Source organism: Odocoileus virginianus, chromosome 3 (assembly GCF_023699985.2).
Source record: "Odocoileus virginianus isolate 20LAN1187 ecotype Illinois chromosome 3, Ovbor_1.2, whole genome shotgun sequence".
Classification (NCBI taxonomy): Eukaryota; Metazoa; Chordata; class Mammalia; order Artiodactyla; family Cervidae; genus Odocoileus; species Odocoileus virginianus.
Window position 1 is genome coordinate 58,862,029 of NC_069676.1, and position 18,800 is coordinate 58,880,828.

At 41.0% G+C, this 18,800-nt stretch overlaps 1 long non-coding RNA gene across 1 annotated transcript in view; it reads right to left on the bottom strand.

Moving 5' to 3' along the window:
* Positions 1 to 7,935: 7,935 nt before the first annotated feature.
* LOC139034432 (uncharacterized) overlaps positions 7,936 to 18,800 on the bottom strand; it is a 30,012-nt gene continuing 19,147 nt past the window's right edge. The window contains exon 4 of the long non-coding RNA XR_011486935.1: positions 7,936 to 8,939. This is a non-coding gene — a long non-coding RNA (uncharacterized lncRNA). The remainder of the gene's footprint in view (positions 8,940 to 18,800) is intronic.

Here is an 18,800-nt window from a genome sequence, read left to right on the forward strand (position 1 = left end):
CTGCCCTCCACCCCGGTGCTCTTTCCAATGAGATTTCTTGCTTTGTCAGCACATGTGTCTCCTCCGACAATTCATTTATAAGAGTTCAGTTACAGGCCCTAGAAGGGGTCCCCCGTCCTGCAACTGGTGGGGACTCTTCTTCGCTGAGACTGACATCCTGACCACTCGGGGTACTCAGAGGCCAGCTTGCCTGCCAATGTACCAGACCCAGCGGCTGCAACTGGGACCCTTTTGTCCCTCGTCTCCTGACGCAGACAACTGGCCAGAGTGCCCCGACTAGTAAGGAACAAGAGACTTTATTGACCTCTCTCCCCCTCCCTCTCTCTGTCCTCTCCCGAGCCCTTCCTATCCTTCCCGTTTTTCTAATCCCCTGGTCCTGGACGCAGGAATTCGGTCGAAGGGCCTCAGCTTGAGCTGAGGATTGGAGACTGATCACCTCCTTTTGGCAGAGAACTCGAATTCCAGTAGGGCCGAGTTCCAGTCCTCCCTTCTCTGGAAGCCCAGGGAAAAGTCCCGTAATGCCTGGGTGTCTCCAGGTGGCAGGAGACATCTGTAAGGCCACTCCTTTCGCCCCCCTTTCCCGCCTCCTCCTCCTCCTTCTTTTCCTTTCCTCCTCTTAAAACCTCTGAAGACATCTAAAGTTCTGTGTCTCTATAGAAGGTTTTCTGAGAGACTGTATTCTTGTATTTAAGGGAGTGTCTGATGAGGACTGCCAGGTTTATATGTGTGTTTTAACTCTGTGTTCTGTGTTGTGATTTTTGATGGCCATTTTGCTTTTTGTTAGAACTTGATTTTCTTTCCCTGTGCCTTGAGACCAGGGCTCTCAGGAACACTTATCTAGACCATCTCCAACTCCTGAGACTGAGAGAAAAAGGGGAAAAGCCTTTAAAATTTTTTTATTTATTTCAACTTTTTTATAAACTAGTTAAATTTTATACAATCTAATTCATCACCAAACTTAGAATATGAAGCTAGATCTTGCACTGTGTCTGTCTAAATATGTCTTGGTATGTCTTTGTCTCTGGGTAATATTTTTTAGGTTAATTGGTAAATGAGCTTTATTTAATTGACTTTTAAAAAAAAGTAAGCACTTACAAATCAAATAATTCTAAATTAAACAATAAATTCCAGGTTCAGGTAAACTGGAAAATATTCAGTATTAAATATCTGATATTAATGTTTGTTGACCTATCTAATATAGACATGTCTTAGAGTAATTAACATCAAGTAAAATATTTTCATTATGTCTAGGTTTATTATAAGTTAAATATTGTTATATTGTAATATCTGTTACAAGTTTGTCAACAAGGAAAGTACCTCAAGTAAAGAAACTTCAAAAAAAATGTAAATGAGATAGGAGTTGTTAGATAAGCTATTAAAAATCATCATACTTTAGAAACGTCTCTCTAAAACAGTCCCTTTAGATTTTGGTAACCTGAATTTCTAGGGTTGTGCTAAATTAAGTGACTGATTTATTGAATAGCTAGATCATTTAAAAAAATAATAATAATAAGACTCAAACATTCATTACTGAACACTAACTTCCTCTTACAGAAAAACTAGAGATTTTGGACTATAAATGAATAATGTTTGATGCCATCCTAAAATGTTTTAAGAAAGCAAGGGTTTTAAAAATTAGCACTGACATTTATGCTCACCAATCTATAGAATGCTAATATAAAAGTCAATTCTTGGTTGCTTAAGGAAAATAGGATGTGTGTGTTCAGTAAAGAAGGAATGAAGAATGAAGTTAGATTTTATGAAGGGAAAAGGAAGTAGGTCTGACAGGTGGCTGTTTCAGAATGGGAGAATAAAGTAATGGGTACAGAAAATGTTAAGAAGGTTTGATGGGAAGTGCACTCCAAGGGAAGAGTTTTGTGCATAAATACAAGTTTTCTTGAGACGTTGAACTGCCTTTGATAATGGATTTTAAGTTTCTTTACCTCTAAAGTGATCTGTTCTATGTTTACCTTTAAAATCTTTTTTACTTTGGCTAAGTAAATATATTATTTCACAGTGATCTATATGATTCTACCTGACAGAGTACTATAAACCCTTTTGATATTTATTGACAAAACTGCCTAAATAGCTTGACTTCTAGCTGACTTTGGGATGCTTCAGAGGGCCCCTGAGACATCCCAAAGAGCTATTAAACTACCTGAGTTCATTTGACATGTTAAATTGCATGGGAATTATTGTTGGAGGAGTGATAAATCTTTTCAGGTTATATTGTGCAGTTGATGTTACTTATATAGATATCCTAGAAATTATGTAAAATTCATGAAAATCTGATATGTCCTGGTAAAATGTTGTCAGTTATAATTTTAGTTATCACGTTAAAGTGTTACAAGTCACAGCAATGACCAGGCTACTTTGTCAATTACAATTTCATTAGATTTTAAACATGCCTTGTGTGGTTTCACTCTCATGCCTTTTAAAAAAATACTGCTAGTTCTTCAAGACTTATAAAAAGACTTCTAAGATTAACTGAAAAATTTTGTTTGTTTGCTATCCGGTAAATTGGTAACAGACTGGAATTTAGTCTACTGTCTATGTTAAGAGAACAAAGTTTTCTTAGAATGAATCTTTCAATAAGAAATTATGAATTTGTTTGCCTTTAAGTGATTTATATTTGTTTTTAAAATCTTTTGATACTTTAGTGAAGTAAATAAGTGTTATTTAAGATTATGGTACATATAACAGCTCATTCTGCTTCTACCAAAAATAACCCCTCATTGTTAAGACTTGTGCTATCTTAATGTCTTAAAACTGACAACGCCCCTGCTTACACTTCTAAGTCTTTTCAAGCTTAAATACTGGGGAAACATCAGCCCAGAAAGCAGAATTAACAGCCATGATAGAGGTGTTCAAAGAGTTTTCAGACCAGGCTTTTATTTTCTGACTCGCAGTATGTAGTTAGGTTGTTTCCTCAAATTGAAACGGCTGTTTTACCAGAAAATAAAACCACAATTTTTATATTGTTACCTACCCTTCAACAACAAATTTGGAAAAGGTCAGAGCAATTCTATGTTGGACATATAAAACCTCATTCTAATTTACCTGGACCCCTCCATACGTTTAACCAAGAGGTAGATTTGCTAACCCGAACCATAGTGGCCAGTGCTTTTGAAGATGCTAAAGCCTCACATGCTATGCATCATCAAAATGCAACTGCCCTTCGATATCAATTCCATATTCCTAGGGAATGTGCATGCGAGATCTTTAGGACATGTCAACTTTGCCCTACTTCAGTTCCCACTTTGCCTTTTGGGGTAAATCCCCATGGCTTACTACCTAAGGTGCTTTGGCAGATGGATGTAACACATGTTCCTTCTTTTGGAAAACTATCCTTTGTGGATGTTACTGTAGACACCTTCTCCCATGTCACTGTGGCTACTGCCAGAACGGGAGAAGCCTATAAAGATGTAGTTCAACATCTTTTTGCCTGTTTTTCCTATTTAGGAATGCCAAAATCAATTAAGACAGACAATGCTCCAGCTTATACATCTAAGTCCTTTAAAAATTTCTGTGCCCAATTCGGTATATCCCACTGTACAGGAATTCCTTACAATCCCCAGGGACAAGCAATTGTATAAAGGGCACATCAGACACTTAAAACACAAATTTCTAAATTACAGGAAGGGCAGTTCAAATATAGTTCTCCACACCACGTTTTGCAGCACGCCCTCTTTGTGCTCAATAACCTTAATGCTGATCAAGCCGGTTTAACAGCTATGTTCCGTCACTGGAACCCAGAACAAAAAGATATGAAACCTTTAGTAAAGTGGAAAGACCTTCTTTCAGGACAATGGAAGGGTCCTGACCCATTACTAACCAGCGGCCAAGGGTGTGCTTGTATTTTTCCCCAGGGTGCTAAGCAGCCGATTTGGGTCCCGGACAGACTGATTCGCCATGTCACAGTCCCCCAGACATCCGGTTCCCCATTGCTTTGACCACAAAAGAAGAAGGACACTCCTGCCCCTGCCTCCGCCGCCCACCTAGAAGGTCGAGCAGACTCTGAAACAACTGGCAATGGAGATCCCAGAAGAACAAATGGAAACCACCAGGACGTCCTGCGCGGGCAACTCAACAAGCCTCTATACCCACATGGGGGCAAATTAAGTCACTGTTGTCAAGCACAGGGAATAGCTTCCCTGCAGGGATCTTCAGCCTCTCCCGAAAGGGAGATAAAAGAAGGAGACCAGGAGAAGTTGAGAAGGAAACTTTGGTCTGAGAGCTAGGAGACAGGAGCTTAAGCCTTGGCTTTAGAATTTAACAGCCCTTTGCTCTCTGACAAGCTACATGGCTTCTAGCCTTTGTTTTCATTATCTGTGAGTGGATGTGAGCATATACATTTAGTGCCGATTTTTTTCCAATAATTTTTCTCTTGCTGGATTAGCTCTAGCACTCAAATGTGTCAATTAAGAACATACCAAAGTGAACAGATTTTTAATATGATGTTTAATAGGTTATTTAAATAGGCTGACTTGTTGGTAGGAATTGTCACAGAAGTCTTTATTTCTCCCATTTTATAGATGGATAAAATGAGGCCTACTGAAAAGAGAAGATTTAATGTTCCACATCTTTCTGTCAGATATTTTCCTCTGGCATGTTAGAGGATGAGGGAGCTGGATGGCCAGAGATGCTTAGCCTTCTCATCTGATGCCTTTACTTTACAGATGGGGAGCATGAGGCTCAGAGAGACTGTCAGTGATCATATTAACAAGGTTTCTCATCTAATACTCTAATGTGAGCAGCTAACATTTCTTAGGTATGTATGACGGGCCAGGCAATGTACAAAGTGCTGTAAATGAACTGTTTAGTTCTTACCACAACCCTACCAAGTAGGGATGATTATCTTTATTTTAAAGAAAATCGAGACTCAGGGCCTCTCTTGCTTTAGCTTCTCCATTCATAAAACAAGGAAACAACTGAAACAGCATGTCTGGAAGTTAAGTCATTTATCACATATGTGTTATACTTTTATTATTTTTCTCATCAAGTCAATAATTTAAAACTAAATTTCAAAAAGAAGTATTATAACACAATTCTAAGCCACCATGGATTGAACATATTAACACAAATACATTATTATGAAAGTAAATAGGGTCTTCCCTGATGGTCCAGGGGTTAAGAATCTCCCTTGCAATTCAGAGGACACTGGTTTGATCCCTGATCCAGGAAGATCCCACATGCCATGGGGCAACTAAGCCCGTGGGCGAGAGTTACCAAGACTAAGTGGCAAAGCTACTGAAGCCCGCACACCTAGAGCCCAAGCTCTAAAACAAGAGAAGCCGCTACAGTAAGAAGCCTGCACACCGCAACTAGAGAGTAGCTCCTGCTCGCCACGACTACAGAAAGCCCATGTGAAGCAACAAAGACCCAGCGCAGCCATAAATAAATATATATATATATAAAATAAACAAACATTACCCATCTCCCCACTAAGTTCATCACACACGTGTCAGAGACACCCTGAAAAACCACTGAATTAAAGAGCTTTCAGGTGCGGTCCTATCTCTGACTCTCTCTGAACACAGACTCCTGGAGGCTGGTGGGGCCTGACATTGAAGAACAATACTCTTATTTAAGAGACATCAGCCATGAAAAGGAACAAATTGACTTCCAGGTCAATTCCAATGTAAGCAAAATGACTTCCAGGTAATTTACAACAAATGGGACTCCAGAAGCCTCCAAAGGTTTTATTCTTTCTGGCTAAGGGGATATACTTTTGCAGCCAGGCAAGTGGTAAGTGGATGACCTTCTGGGGGGTTTCCATCTCGGCTCAGGCGGGGTAGAGGGGGTCCCCAGGAGATAAAGGCTATCTGAAGCATTCCCACACAGCTTTCTTTCCTTACCTTGCTTTTAGCTCTTGAGAAGAAACAATGGCAGCTATTCCAACTCAACCTTGTGGCACTCAATAGGCTTTGGGTCCAGCAGCAATATTGGGGGTATGGAATCCATAACATGCAGTTATAAAGTACTTTGGCGTGTTGGGACTCAGAGTACTGTCGGAGGACCAGCAGTGTTGGCCTCACTTGGAGGCTTGTTAGGAAAGTAGAATCTTAGGTAGCAACCAGACTGCTGAACCAGAACCTGACTTCTAACAAGGCCCCCAAGTGATTTGTGTGCACATCGGAGTTTGCTCTGAGTTGCTGCTGGTCTGAAAACCACACTCTGCATAGCAAGGCTTCACTCCCATACTTGGCTGATGAGTCAAATCAACTGGGGAACTCTAAACTCCCCATATTCCTGGATTCCAAATTCCAAAGATTGAGATCCAGTACAACTAGGGAAGGTTCCTGGGAGTCTATTATTAGACAAGGTCTCAAAGTGATTCTGAAGCTTAGCTAAGTTTGGAGGAAGTAACAGCTTACATTTAGGGAGAACTATGTACCAGGCAGGGGCACAAGCTCTTTACATATATTAATCCATTTGGTCCTCACAATAGGCTTAGGAGATAGTTCATAGTATTAGTCCCACTTTGCAGATGGGAAAACTGAGGTATAGAAAAGTAAGGTAATTTACCAAATTTTGAAGTGATGGAGATAGATAGAATCAGATAACTTGGCTCTAGAGCATGGTTTCTCAGCTTGAGCACTCTTGACATCTGAGGCTGTCCTGTGCATCATAGGATGTTTAACTGCATCCTGGCTTCTATCCAGTAGTTGTACCCGCTCCTACTTGTGACAACCAAAAATAAATCCACACATTGACAAATGACTCCCAGGGGCACACTCACTCCTGACTGAGGGCATTGCTCTAGAGCTCGTACTTGTATTCACTGGACTCACTCCACCGCCTCTCCAAGAACCACCGGTTTCTCACCAGGAGTTTTTCACAACAGCCTAGAAAAAGAGAAATTATTAGCCCCATTCTAAAAGCCCGACTTATCCAGGGCAACATAGCTGTGAGCTGCAAAGCTAGGACTCATATCCACATAGAGATCCAGACATGGTGGATACACTGGTTAAGTTTTTGTGACTTTAATGAGCAAAACTGAAGGCTAGGGATGGAATCTGTCCAATTTTTATTCCTGTTTTATTTTTTCTTTCTTCAAAACCTGTCATGGATGTCTATGGGCTTAACTGCTCAGAAACCCTCCCCTCTTACCGACCCCACTTCTGAATTAGCTGTGGTTTCTACCAGCACTTCCTGACTACAGCTGATTTGTTCAGGGGTGGTACCTGACCCAAGCTGAACCATTAAATCAATTCTTTCCCTGGATTACTGGAACCAGACAGATCATCAAATTAGTCTCCTTCTGGTGCCTAAAATGGTAAAAGCTGAAACTCAAGAACTGTGGACAAAGCTTGTTCACATCAAAAGTAAGGAAAGAAGCCAATACTCAGAGCTAAACAGCAGGGGCGCTGGAAGCCCTAATGTGACTTGACTCCTGGGTCTGCTTCCACGCCTGACTGCCTCAGGATACTTCTTGGGGCCTGAGTGTTCTATGAAAGTTCCCAAGACCTTTCTCATACAGTCTCCTTTTGTTCCCCAGTACTTTAGGTTGAGTTGAATGAGAGTCCTTATTACAGTTTTTTTCCTAAAACCAAAATAACTACTTGTCTGGGGTGGGGGGGAAAGCCCTTCTTAATATCAGTAATCTCCTAAAATTTTGATCTGTGCAAGCATGCCTGATAATCTAGCTCATGTTATTTTGAATTGGAAAGATTATGTCACATGACACACTAACTCTAAACACACAGTCAATTTTTGTTGTTGTTTTTTTTTTTTGTATTTTATTTATTTATAGAAGTTGTATTTTGAATAAGTAAAATAATTTTGGGGAACCTGAATCAACACAGTAGATGGAAGGGTGATAACTATGGGCCCAGTCCCCATACTGTACAGAGAATGACCTTTGCTGATGAGTACCATGCAAATTTGTTTCCTATGCAAAAATGGTTAGATATGATTTCAGAATAAATCTCATTGCAGGAGTGAAAACTTTATTATCAACTGAAAAACATCCCATACCTGTATCTCAGGAAAAGAAAATATAACTTTAATGCCCTTGTCACCTAATTTTTAAAGAAATTTGCAGATCTCATTTAAACATATCATTACCCTGTTTAACACTTGAATTGTCTTTTTAAATTTACTTTGAAAATGTTTATTTTTAGAAAATATTTATTTTTTTTAATTAGCCAGGTGTTAGTTGCAAATTTTGAAACATACCTAAGATAATAACATTGCTGCTGCTGCTGCTAAGTTGCTTCAGTCCTGTCCAACTCTGTGCGATCCCATAGCATGTCTATATGTAAGTAATTAACTGATGTTAGGTAATAAATGCTTGCAATGTGATACTGAACACAAATTAACGTGCTTGTTACAAAAAGTTGCTTGTCTACAGTAACATCTTCCATATCCGCTTTGCGGCCATTTGTTCTGAGTTCTAAGTTGTCTGTGTGGGATTCTAACATTTGGCTGTGTCTGGAATGTAAGACAATGTAAGAAAAACCTCAAGACGTTTCTCACAGATTGTTTTGTTAAACCTGCTGTAGTGAGTCTGGGGATATAAATATAAATGCTTTCTAAACAAACATTGTACAGAAAAATTATAGTGGGATAGATACATTTATTCTATGAAGTTTGGGCATTAAAAAATAGAGAGCTGTTCTATTAGGAACACAGTGGAAGAAATTTTCTGTATGGCAATCCTGTACATATGTCAATACAGATGTATATAAAAAAATATGAAAGTGTTAGTTGCTCAGTCATGTCAGGTGATGGCCTGGGGTGAGGAGCTTGCCTGCTGGAAGATGAGGAGGACCTTGGCTAGCACTGAGCATTGTCAACACGGCTCAGAAGTACAAGATGAATAGAGCAGCACCAGGAAGGGAAGTGCCCACACTGCGTAGATGCTGAGGACTCACATCCAGAGGTGTGAGTCCTGATCCATCTGTCCTGGCAGTCCCATTGGCTGTTTCAGTCACCTACAGATAAGAAAGGATGACGTGAACATCAGCTGCCACCCACCAGTCCCCGACCCCATGCCCTCCAGCCTGTTTCGCCAATCATCAGCCCTCACAAGCACCAGGCCACTAGAGGTTCCTCTGCACAATATTTCCCTTCTCTCCTAACCTTCTCTTAGTTATTGACTGTTCAGTCTCACTAGATCAGGCCCTGTAAACTAGATCAGAGCACCCAGCCCGTTTCCTCAATAGGGTTTATTATGGATTATAATTGTATGCTGGCATGATTATGCTAATGTTCATCTTTCCAATTGGAATATAAATTTCCCGAGGGTAAGGACTTTATACAGTTTGTTCACTATTGTATTGCCAACACAGTGACCAGCACATGGTTGATAATCAATATGTATTTGTTGAATGAACTCATTTATTGAAAGAGTTAACTTGGTAAATCATGTACAATGAATCAATGATTTATTACTGAGCAAGAAAAAGTAAATGGCAGATTACTATCATAGTTTGAAAATGATTATTAGGTATGAATATTCAAATATTCATGAAAAAAACCTGAAAAACTATTCACATAACTTTTACTGGTATGTTTTTGTAGGAGAAGAGATTTATGGGGACTTTTAATTTAGTAATTTTTATATTACTGATTGATTTTAAGAAATAACTGCATTATTTTTGTGTTCTAAAAAGAAAAAATTAACCATAAAGATTTTAAAATGAAGATAAACAATATATCTGTGTAGAGAAGAGACTTGTGACTGCCAAGAAGGCAGGGGGCCAGGGGAGGAAAGGTGTTTGGGCTTAGCAGATGAAAACTATTATCTATTGGATGGATAAACAACAACGTCCTACTATATAACACAGGGAACTATATTCAATATCCTGTGATAAACCATAATTGAACATATATATATACACACACACACACACATCTATAGGTTCATTTGAGAGAGGTAGCTGCTGTTAATATTTTAGAGTACACATTATATACATTTATACATATGCATATGTGCTGTTGTTTGGTTGATGAGTCACGTTCAACTCTTTTGCAACCTTATGGACTGTAGCTCACCAGACTCCTCTGTATGAGATTTCCCAGGCACATGTGTATATACACACATGCAAACATATATATCTATAAAAGTGAGACCTAAATGTACTTGGTGCTTTGTAGCCTGCCTTTTTATGGCCTACACTGCTTGAGTTTCTTCCAGCACAAGGATTTGAAGATCTATTTGCTGAAAATACACACCTAATAAATATTTGTTGAGCAGCTATTTTAATAGTTCAAGAGGAACTTTTCTAGTCTCAGTGAGTTCATAGGCTACTTAAAAAGAAGAAATATAGACACGTCTATATTCAGGAGAAACTATACATTAAAGAAAATAGGGCTGAATTATCAATAGCTATTCACCAACAACTTGGACAATCAAGAAGAAATGGACAGGGAATTCCCTGGCTGTTCAGTGGTGAGGACTGTGCACTTCCACTGCTGGAGGTGTGGGTCCAATCCATGGTTGGGAAACTAAGATCCTGGATATTGTGTGGCATGGCCAACCAACCAAACAAAAATCTCACCTATGTAAATCAGCTGTAATGGTCAGTCTCTCAGTCATGTCCAACTCTTTGCAACCTCATGAACTGTATAGCCCACCAGGCTCTGTTCATGGAACTCTCCAGGCAAAAATACTGGAGTGGGTAGCCATTCCCTTCTCCAGGGGATCTTCCTGACCCAGGGATTGAACCCAGGTCTCCTGCACTGCATGCAACAGTTTTTTTTTTTAACCTGGGAGCACTAGAGAACCCAGATGTTTTAGAATATAGCACACATACAAAAGACAAGCTGTATGATAGGTGAGGGTCAGGTGAGCTGGATGGTAGGCGGAGACCACATTATCCAGGGTCTTATGAGCCAGATTAGAATATATCCTGTTCAATAGGGAGAACTTGAAGATTCTAAAGTAGTACTGGTTTGAGATAAGGACTGAATTTTTTAGGCTTTCAAAAGCAAAGGCTCATAGTTTAGGCTTTCACTGACTTGAAATTTACTCAAACTGGTTGATTGGGAAAGAATTGCTCAAAGCTCATGGTGGGCTTCCCTGGTGGCTCAGATGGCAAAGAATCTGCCTGCCAATACAGGAGACCCAGGTTTGATCCCTGGGTCAGGAAGATCCCCTGGAGAAGGGAATGGCAACCCACTCCAGTACTCTTGCCTGGAGAATTCCAAGGACAGAGGATCCTGGAGGGTTACAGTCCATGGGGTCACAAAGAGTTGGACATGACTGAGTGACTAACACTTTCACTTTCATGGTGGGATAACTCCTGCCACCTTGCATTTCTGCTCCAGGGCTTTGCTATCTGTTTACAGAGATCTAACACAAAGGTAAGGAACATACAGAAGAATCCCAGCTGGTCCACAAACAGGAGGAAAAACATGATTGTACCTGAGTGTTGGGAGGAGAAGCTTATTTGCTATGAAAACAGGGAATATGGGGCCACGCACTGTGCTGGAGTTATTAACTTCTGCCTCACCTGTCTTGCCTGGGTCCCCCTGCTACTCACAGCCACAGGTAGGAAGCCCTGGGGAAGCCTCAGACCTCCTGCTGCTCAGGGAGAGGCAGGAATGCCCTAGCAAGTTCTTTTCACCCGTGTCCAGGTATGTTCCCAGGTAGAGCCTCTGTGTCCAGGTAGTTATGGAGCCAAGGGCCTGCCTTGGCCTCCCTACCCCATCTCTGTTGCCCAATCTCACCTGCTTGGAGAAGGAAGGCTCTGACCCCTGTAAATGCTGATTTGACTTGGACACTGAAATCCCTGCTTGGTCTTGGTCATCCCTTCCCCCACAGAATGACTCTTTCTTCTCTTGGCCCTCCAATCAATGATCCATGCAGCAGTTGAGTGATCTTTTAAAATTTATTGATTATATTATGACCTTTCTCTGCTTACAACCCTTATGGGGCTTTCCTCTACTCCTAGAATAACATTCTAGCACATGACTGGTTCCTGCCTACCTTTCCCTTCTCTCTTTCTGTATCTCTTACCCCTCACCCAGCATGCTTCACCAGTTTCTGGAGGACTCTGAGCCCATCTCACTCCATGGCCTTTGATTGATACTATTCCCACACCTCTTCCATCATATGGATCTTGTTCTTCAGATCTTGACTTAAACTTCATGTCCTTAGACAGGTTTTCCCCACCCTCCCTGTAACTCTTATCTTAGTTCAGAATTATACATTTACTTCTTTTCTTATTTACTCTGTCTCTACTGCTAGGTCATGATACTCCATCAAGGTAGGGATCATGCCTACTTCATTTAACCTTATCACTCTAACACCTAGAAAGCCTGGTCTATAGTCAATACTCAGTTGACACTTGTTCAGTAAGTGGATGGATGAACCGATAACTGAATGAGATGCTGGTTTCTCAGTGAGTTGACTGATCTTTTAGGAAGTATACACAGGATCCTCCTGACTCTTAGTTACTACATGCCACTCTAGGTAATGAATCATCTTGAACTGCCCTGGGGCCTCCTTAGCCTGACCCCTCTTCCCTTTATGCTTACCTGAACCTTCTAGTTTCTTGGCCCTGGCTGCTGAAGTCAGTGGAGCTGAAGGGCCTCCATCATCTACATTTTGGCCTCAGCATGCTTTGGCCCTAGGCTCTTTCTGTTTAGGCTGGTCCACAATTAACAGTTAATAAGGGTGAGTAAAGATGCTTGCAGAGTACCTCAGATCACATGACTGATTCAAGAACTGACCTCAGGTCTCCTTGCTCCACAACAGTGATTTTCCTATCACACCCTGAGCTTCCCAGACACCACACAAATTGCTCGTCTTTGTGCTAGTGATGAAGATTATCACACACACTACCCCTTGGTACAGCGGTTTTTACCAGCAGTGCAGGAGTTCATACTTCTAAAGGCACATCAGAAGTTCAAGGAAATGAGAAGTCACGTGACTTTTTTCCATTTAGTTAAAAAAATATTAGCAGTGATGAATGCTTGTTATAAAATGACTGAATAGTACAGAAGTATATACGTAAAAAGGGCAAATCTCTATCTATACTCCCTTCCCATCTCATCCCAATCTAATTCTCCTTCCCACTTCTTTCCTCAAAGTATGTACTTTTAACAGTGTAGTGTAATTAAGTCCAAACATTTAAAATATATTTATAAACATTATGTATAATAATTTAGATACAGATATAAATAGTTTTAAAAAAATCCTGTAGTTTTAAAAACATATTCAATATTATTTTTTAAAATTGCATATGTTGAAAGTGAAAAAAGGACCCTGACTTTGTGATGGAACATACCCTTGGCTGAAGAAGCATGATAGAAGGGCCTTGTTCTGGTATGTGTATAAGGAGAAATAGCAGGAGACATGGCAAAACCTGGCAGGAGAACTAACGCAAAGGAAGTCTTGTTCGTGAGATGGCTCGAAGACTCTCACCAGCAGTGGAAGTGGTGGGCATGGCTCACCAGGACACCTGTGTAGGGCACGGCCACAGACTACCATCTACAGGCTGCCAGGACCCAGCTGGAGATGTGGATGTGGACCGAAGGAAAGGAGCTGATTAGGTATGTTGGGATGAAAAACAGGACAAAAATGGATTTGTGAAGACAAGTCACGGACTAAGAGAAAATATTTGCAAATGACATATCTGGAAAAGGATGATTATCTCCCTTAAAACTCAACAGTAGGAAAATGAACAATCCAATTAAAAAATAGGCAAAAGACATGAACAGATCTCTCATCAAGAAGTATGGTGGTTGTGGTGGTTTAGTCACTAAGTCATGTCCTACTCTTGTGATCCCATGGACTGTAGCCCACCAGGATCCTCTGTCCATGTGATTTCCCAGGCAAGAATATGGAGTGGGTTGCGATTTCTTTCTCCAGAGGATCTCCCCAACCCAGGGATCAAAGCCAGGTCTCCTGCATTGTAGGAAGTCTCCATTGGAGGCGGATTCTTTACCGACTGAGACACCAGGGAAGCCACCAAAGGAAATATACAGAAAGCAAAAAAACATATGAAAAGATACTTCATATCATATGTCATGAGGGAAATGCAAATTAAAATAACATGGAGATGGGACTTCCCTGGTGGTCCAGTGGCTAAGACCCGTGCTCCTAATGCAGGGGGTCCGAGTTTGATCCCTGATCAAACCCAGTGAACTAGATTCCGCATGCTATACTAAAAGATCCTGCATGTTGCAACAACCCTAGTGCTGCAACTAAGACCTGATGCAGGCAAAAAAAAAAATAAAAAAAAACCACAAGAAACAAACAAAAAACCATGGACGGGCTTCTCTGGTGGCTCAGTGGTAAAGAATCCGCCTGTCAATACAGAAGACATGAGTTCAATCCCTGGTTCAGGAAGATCCTACAAGTTGTGGAGCAACAAAGCCTGTGTACCACAGTTATGTACTCTAGAGTCTGGGAGCCTCAACTACTAAGCCCATGTGCCACAACTACTGAAGCCTATGCACCCTAGAGCCCCACAGCAAGAGAAGCCACTGCAATGAGAAACCTGCACAGCACAGCTATAGAGAAGCCTCCTCTCACCACTTGTGGTATCAGTGTTCACTACATGTATATTTTAAAGGCCAAAATGAACACTGACAACATCAAATACTAGTGACAATGTGGAGCAACAGAAGCACTCACACTGCCAGTGGGAACACACAATAGTATGCAACAGTCACTTTGGAAGACAGTTTGGTGGTTTCTCGCAAAACTAAATGGATTCTTACCATACAATTCAACAATTGCATTTGTTAGTATTTTCTCAAATGAGTTGAAAACTTTTAGCAACACAAGACCATACATGAATGTTTATAGCAGCTTTGTTCATAAAGGCAAAAACTTGGAAGCAACCAAGATATCCTTCAGTAGGTGGACAAACACACTGTGGTATATTCAGATAGTGCAAAAGAAAAAAAATGAGCTGTCAAGCCATAAAAAGACACTGGGGGAAAATTAAATGTATATAACTAAGTGAAAGAAGCCATCTGAAAAGGCTATATACTGTATGATTTCAATTATATGACATTTTGGAAAAGGCAAAACTATGGAGACAGTAAAAAGATCAGTAGCGGTCTGAGGTGAGGGGAGGAAGAGTTCAGAGAGCACAGAGGATTTCTAAGGCAATGAAATTATTCTGCATGATAAATGATGGTGGATATCTGTCATACTGCACAATTGCACTCATCTCACACACTACCAAAGTAATGCTCAAAATTCTCCAAGCCAGGCTTCAACAGTACATGAACTGAGAACTTCCAGATGTTCAAGCTGGATTTAGAAAAGGCAGAGGAACCAGAGATCAAATTGTCAACATCCACTGGATCATTGAAAAAGCAAGAAGAGGTAGAGAAAAACATCTACTTCTGCTTTACTGACTACATCAAAGTCTTTGACTGTGTAGATAACAACAAACTGTGGCAAATTCTTCAAGAGATGGGACTACCAGACCACCTGACCTGCCTCCTTAGAAATCTGTATGCATGTCAGGAAGCAACAGTTAGAACTGGACATGGAACAGACTGGTTCCGAATTGGGAAAGGAGTACGTCAAGGCTGTATATTGTCACCATGCTTATTTAACTTATATGCAGAGTACATCATGTGAAATGCTGGGCTGGATGAAGCATAAGCTGGAATCACGATTGCAGAGAGAAATATCAATAACCTCAGATATGCAGATGACACCACACTTAAGGCAGAAAGGGAAGAGGAACAGAAGAGCCTCTTGACGAAAGTGAAAGAGGACAGTGAAAAAAGCTGGCTTAAAACTCAACATTCAAAAAATGAAAATCATGGCATCCAGTCCTATCACTTTATGGCAAATAGATGGGGAAACAATGGAAACAGTGACAGACTTATTTTCCTGCATTCCAAAATCACTGCAGATGGTGACTGCAGCCATAAAATTAAAAGATGTTTGCTCCTTGGAAGAAAAGCTATGACCAACCTAGACAGCATATTAAAAAGTAGACATTGCCAACAAAGGTCCATCTAGCCAAAGCTATGGCTTTTCCAGTAGTCATGTATGGATGTGAGAGCTGGACTATAAAGAAAGCTGAACACCGAAGAATTGATGCTCTTGAACTGTAATGTTGGAAAAGATTCTTGAGAGTCCCGTGGATTGCAAGGAGATCCAACCAGTCCATCCTAAAGGAAATCAGTCCTGAATATTCACTGGAAGGACTGATGCTGAAGCTGAAACTCCAATACTTTGGGCACATGATGGGAAGAACTGACTCATTTGAAAAGACCATGATGCTGGGAAATATTGAAGGCAGGAGGAGAAGGGGACAACAGAGGATGAGATGGTTGGATGACATCACTGACTCGATGGACATGAGTTTGAGCAAGCTCTGGGAGTTGGTGATGGACAGGGAGGCCTGGTGTGCTACAGTCCATGGGGTTGTGAAGAGTTGGACATGACTGAGCAACTGAACTGAGCTGATTTGTCATACATGTGTTCAAATCCATAGAACCCAAGAGAGAACCCTAATGTAAAGTATGGATTCTGGATGGTAATGATGAGTCAATGAGGGATTATCCCTTGTAACAAATGGGGCTTGTGAAGCAGTGGAACAAGTCCTGCTCTGGGAGCTCCAGCCCGGTTTTTACCTTGGCATTGCCTCTAATTTGCTGTGCAACCTGGAACATGTCCCCTTCCCTCTCTAGGCTCATTTTCTCTTTGTGTGACATGGGCTTGCAGTTCTCAAGGATCTCTTATTTCTAAAGATTTTATGCATTATTTCCTGGCAGCGGAACTTTTGAACACTTCCTAAGATAAGGGTAATTACAGTAACCATAGAGGGTGTTGGCTAAGTGCTATGGTCTCATTTAATCTAGAGTCCAGCTCTCTACTATTAGACCCATTTTACAGATGGAGTGGCTGAGGCTTAGGGAAATTGACCAATGCCACAGAGCTGGTCAGTGGTGACACCAGTATTCAAAGAAGGTAGACTCCTCTGCCCTCCATCTCCACCACACTGAAGGAAGAGCCTCTAGGCTCTGCTGCCTGCAAAAGGAGAACAGAGACTATAAAATAAAAGCACTTTATGTTAGACATGAAATGGGTCTGACCATGGACACTCTCCCAGTCACCTCTATAGCATCACAGAGAGCCAAGACAGAACCCCAAAGGTACGGCAAATTTCAGAGGATGGAGGGTGTGCAGATTTCAACATCACTGGAAAAGGGAAGATAGAGGACAGGCTCTTGAGGCTAATCTCTGGAGATATGAACGCTTTTCAGGGAAGATAAAATGGACTTCTAAATTAAAGGGAAAATTCAGGGGTTATCACTCCATTGCTATTCAGAAAATCCGTAACTTTTCTTCTTTTTTTGAATCACAAATTTCTTTTACTATGATATGAAGAATTGATCCTCTCAGAGAAAAAGCAAACAGTAATTATTAAATTTTACCTACAATTTCATGAGGTTTGTGGAATTCCTATGAAGGCTCTGGCCTAGGGAGACTCAGGATGAGAGTAATCGTTAGTAATTACGCTAAAAATAATAGTGGAAGTATTATTATTAAGCGTCAAGTATGCTAACATTTACAAAACAACTGCATACACTACTTAAACTTTTCAATAAGCAGGCTGTCAACCTCCTCCCCCTTTCTCGGCTGCACCACGCAGCATAAGGATCTTAGTTCCCTGACTGATAGGGATAGAGGGGATAGTTACACAGGTAGTTGTAGCGGTCTCAGCAGGGCATTATAGGTAGAGTTGGAAACTGAGGGAACTTTGGGGGACCACTGTAAGTTAATGATCACTCAAGAAACCCATCAGAAAGTCATGGAATGAAGCAGGCTTGCTTAACGATAAAACCATGAATAAAAGCAAGAGGTATATCCCAGGTTATTAAGTGAAAGAGAAAAAAGTGAGGCTTGCATTCTGCTGGCCGTGGTCAGCAAGACAGTGATCCTTAGAACCAAGGACAGGAATTTAAGGGAAAGGTGGCATTCCAAAGTTGGAGATTCTCATTATACAGACACCTGAGATAATTCAACACATTTTAGTAATATGTTACCATCTTTCTGCTGATTTGAGTAAGTGCCATGACAGTCCTAGTTTGACCTCATAAGGTCAAATACTCTCCTATCTGACATGAAGGAGGAGCTGGTGATGTAAGCCTAATATCTACTCAAAGAATGAGAAAGAGGGAGGTCTTTTCCCTCTTCCCCACTTTACTTTGATTATAAAAATGTAGCCTGCTTAACCCTTGGGGCAGAGCTCCGTCACCTGCCTGCCTGCATCCCTCACAAGCATCCTATATTAACAAATCTACTTCTCATCTATCGCTTTGCCTCTCACTGAATCCCTTCTGCGCTTAGACACAGAGAACCTGAGCCTCAGCAAATCCAGACACCAGGTGAGTGACTCTAATTGAAAGATCATGGGTTCAAGTCCCAATCAGAGGTGCATGGTTTCACAACCAGGGACCAAACCCGTGTCCACTGCAGTGGAAGTGCGGAGTCTTAACCACTGGACCATCAGGGAAGTCCTTCAATACCCATTTCTACAGGGGAGAAAACTGAGGTTCAAAAAAGCCAGAGAAGGGAGTGACTGTACTTGGGCAGGTTTCTTTTAGGAGTGCCAAGGGATACACACACACACCTACACACCTTTATACAGTATTAAGCCCACTTCTACCTTTATGTTTTTAAAGAAGACTGTGCCTATCCGTGCATAAGAGATATGACTCATACATCATTCTTTTTCCAACTGTGTACTATTTTGCAAAAGGCTATATCATGGTTTATTTAACCAGCTTGTTTGTTTCTCCTGGGTGGGGAGAAGGTCAACAGAAGTGGACGGTACCATGCAGCAGCTTTCACATGCATCTAAGAA